The sequence below is a fragment of the Phyllobates terribilis genome, unplaced genomic scaffold, assembly GCF_046119375.1.
Source record: "Phyllobates terribilis strain yellow unplaced genomic scaffold, ASM4611937v1 Scaffold_7086__1_contigs__length_40065, whole genome shotgun sequence".
Lineage (NCBI taxonomy): Eukaryota > Metazoa > Chordata > Amphibia > Anura > Dendrobatidae > Phyllobates > Phyllobates terribilis.
In genome coordinates this window covers 14,603-18,641 of record NW_027369827.1, presented here as the reverse complement: position 1 = coordinate 18,641, position 4,039 = coordinate 14,603, and the positions used below count along the sequence as shown (strand labels likewise).

Genomic DNA, 4,039 nt, shown 5'->3' with positions numbered 1-4,039 from the left:
AATGACACTCACTTCTCATGGATATAACTAATTCTCAGCATTCTAGAACAAACATTTTGGTAAGTTTGAGCTTTAAAGTGTTCTTCATTTGGGTGAGCTTGTATTACAATACCTAGTCAAGTACATGATATTTGCTTCACTATGTTGTTTATGACTAGAGCCACTAGACCTATGTAGATGTATACAAAATGGAGCGCTCGATCAAATAGCATAAGTTGCTCGTAAGTACTCAACAATTTCGGCACTCTCAAACATCTGGATTCCTGTATTAGGATCCTCCAAGAAAGGTACCTAAGTTGATGGACACATGAATTCCATCACTAATATGATCAATTTGAATATGAGCATTCATGTTTATATTTTGAGACATATAAAGTACCTGAAAACGGCCTACTCTCTCGTATAATATCTGTCTTTTAGGACTACCGCGTGCGCAGCTGCAATAAGAAACAGATTGAACAAAGTTCTCATATAATATCCATAGAAAGGACATAACTTGAGTAATAGTTCATACCTATGCTGTATATGTGGCAGTTCGAGTTCAACAAGGACCTCGCGTACAACTTTGCAAAAGGGAGAACCCTGAGAATATTACATCACAGTTTAAGAAAACTTTACATAGTGAGGTAAAAGAATAATGCATAGAATAACCTCATAGGCCCATATTTCAAGTGGTTTGGGTGGCAATTTAGCTGGAGTATAAATCGATCCCTGAAGAGGAAATACAAGAAAGAAATGATTTAATGAGTGATTAACTGATATATATAAGATGATGTTTAGCTAACAGGAATTATAAGATCATACTCGGCCCATTCGACCAATCATAGCAAAGCCTTCAGTCAAAGTCTGCAAAATTAAATAAAATTCAAGCTTCATATTTGGAGGTGATGTAAGAATTAGAGAAGTTGCATTGTGAAGAAGTAGACAAGATGCGAACCGTTAATAGACCGAGTGACAACATAAAAGGGACTTTACCATCACCTGAAAGAAAGAAAAAAACAGCATGAAATCAATGGAGCACAGTTTTACAAGGAATGAAACGGAAAAAATATTGCCTCAAATTTATGACAGACAATTAAAATTGCTACTGTAACTCGAAAATAAGAGTATACCATAGCTTTCCTAAAACTATTGAAGTGTAACATGAACGTTAATATGTCACACACCGTATTTTTCAACCAAGTACTTGATGATATCGTCAGATTCATACATTTTAGCTCCAGTATTTGGGTCCACCTGCAGTAAATAGAAAATAAGGTATAGATTTGGAACAACTAGGATATTATGCAAAATTTGTTGATGCAGAACGAGGTTCAGGATTATTGAAGCTTCATTTGCAGAATTTTACTTTCAAGAGAATAACCTAAGAGAGACAAGGAAAATCACTGTAAATGAAAAACAAACACTGGTGTTAGTTTACGGAAAAACACGTTGCACGACATAGTCACTAAAGCTAATTAATGATGATATTAAATTACGACTTCTGTTACTACAACTTCTTTGTCCCACATTCTGAGTGTCAGACTCAATAATGAAATAAAGCTTAATTAGTTATAGAGGAAGGAACCACTGAGACAGTTGAAACTTTAAGTAGCTTTAGAGGTTCAGAACATAAAAGGAAATCCTATCTTAACCCCTTTTATATTTCGCTAACCTTAATATCTTGCTGAAATAACCTTAAAATCTACAATTAGGGAAGAGGTGGATGTGTTACAAACAAATATCAAATGCTGTTAATTTTTAATATGAAATTGGGATGCTAATCGTGCTATAAACAGAATACATTAAGAATTAAGAGCGTATATCAAACCATGTATGGGAATTGCTGCTTTCCACCCATTTGACCAGCTTTGGGACGAAAGTTTGGACCATTTCTAGGGCACGGGTAGAATAGAACATCCAAATCCAGTACTGCAACAATTTCTCTAACCTGAAAATGGCAATATTTTACTAGAGCATCAAACATTACAATCAAGAATATGAAAATAAAACAACTCCGACCAGTTTAACTCTCATGATTCTCATCTATATATAAGACCATCGGATTCTAAGATATTCTAGGTCATGTTTTGTAGAATGGCAGCTCAGACCAAGTTGAAACATGGCTATACAATGTTCAAGAGGAATTCATGCCAAGTGAATAAAACAAATTAGAAAGAAAAAAAATCAAGTGATACCTTTCGGCAGAACGGACAACTGAATTTGCCATATATTCCATATCCAAGAGGCAGCAAGAGAAAAAAAAAAAGTGTCAGCGATGTTATCAAGAATATGGGTCTGCAAGAGTGATATGACATGGTTACCTCTCAAACTCGTATATCTCAATTGGTTTTTCTGGACGTGGACCTAAGCTACACGTTTCCTTCACTGTGACGCCTTTTTCTCAAGAAACAGATTCATTAATGAGATAATGCATTCAGAGCTACACCAAAAAGATATATAAAGGGATAGGAATAAGGTTTTCCAGCAATTCTATGAGAATTAGTAACTATGGTGAAATTTTTTCATAGCATACATGCTTGAAAAACCTATTGTTCAATGCTATTATCATTCTTATAGCCTTAACGAATATATTAAACCATGAAACAACAGATGCAACTGAAATGTTGGCTGATCTCGAGGCATAAGAAGATTACCAGCAAACTCAAGAGCATATTGTCCAGCCGGAATTTCATCCTTGGACACAAAAGCTCCAGAGTACCTGCAATGGACTCCAAATAATTAAAACCCTAATACAGTGCCAAACATCAAATGAAGTAGTGACATTCCTAATCATAAAGTCTGAATCACACTATCATATTTCAACAATCAGAAACCCTCATACAGGAAAATGTAATGAAGAACATCGAAAAATTGAGTACCCGGAAACGAAGACACCGGTTCCTAACCGGAAAAACAAAAGCAAGGGAAGCCCCAAGTATGTCGAAAATCTTATCAGGGCGGACACCGAACCGTTTCGGTTCTGGCGGCTTGAAATTCGGCGGTGGAGAGAAGGTAGGCGCTGGCGTTGCAGCTCCTGCGCCGGGACTTCCCTTTGAGCCAACATCGGTGGATGCTCGAACGCAGAAATTAGATTTGGGGATTATTCGGCTGGATAACGATTGACGGTAAACGGAAGGCGGCGTGTAATTCAGTAGCATCGCCATGGACTTCGAGTGCGAAATCGGTGAATTGCCGAGGAATTGGGGAGCCGACGAGCAGTGAGAGTCGTGTGAAGTAGATACCCCCACGCTTCCAGCAGCCTGTGGTGTGAATGGAACAGGTAATTCTGTTAATTTCGCACCATAATTTTATTTTATTTTCTCTTTCAAAATTTGGAAATAAGCTGCTATTTCTTTTTTTTATTTTTATTTTTTTGTAATCTACTAATCATGAAATATCATAGCTTAACATAGAGAATATACCATTTCATTTTTAGGATTCAGTTTATTTAAGTAGAATTAGATACAACATTTGAGAGCAAACGTTCTTTTATTTTTAAGGTAGTTATATAATATTAGTGTGATTCAATCCTTTTAATTTTAAATCTTTGTTGTATTTTATATAGGCGGAATTTGCTATATAAACCAGAAGAATAGATGAAATTAGTTTAATAACCTTCCTTTTATTAGATGACAAAACTAATCCTCATGTTTAAAAAAAATAGAATTTATCTCTCTCTCTCCTCGTTCCCTTTCCGCGCTCTCTTTCAAGTTCTCCTTCTCCTCCTACCTCTTCTCGTGTCTTCATTCTCCGTCTCCATTCTCGCGTCTCCGGCTTTCGCCGGCATTCTCCATCTCCGACATTCTCCATCTTCGTTCTCCTTCTCCAGTAGCCTTCTAACTCTCGTTCTCATTGTAGTTCTCGTCTCCTTCTCCGACTCCTTCTCCGATTCCTTCTCCAACTCCTTCTCCGGTATCTGGTCTCCTACTAGTGTCATTCCGCCTCAACATCATGGAATTCGTATGTTCAAACGCCTATAAATTCTGCAAATTTGATAAGTTGATGGCATTTTTTTAACATAAATTGGATTTCTATTTCACCTTTCATTTATTTTAGT

General features: G+C 36.6%; 1 pseudogene; it reads right to left on the bottom strand.

The window, feature by feature from the left end:
- Nucleotides 1-201: 201 nt before the first annotated feature.
- LOC141251465 (uncharacterized) lies at nucleotides 202-3,146 on the bottom strand (annotated as a pseudogene).
- Between the last annotated feature and the right edge of the window lie 893 nt (nucleotides 3,147-4,039).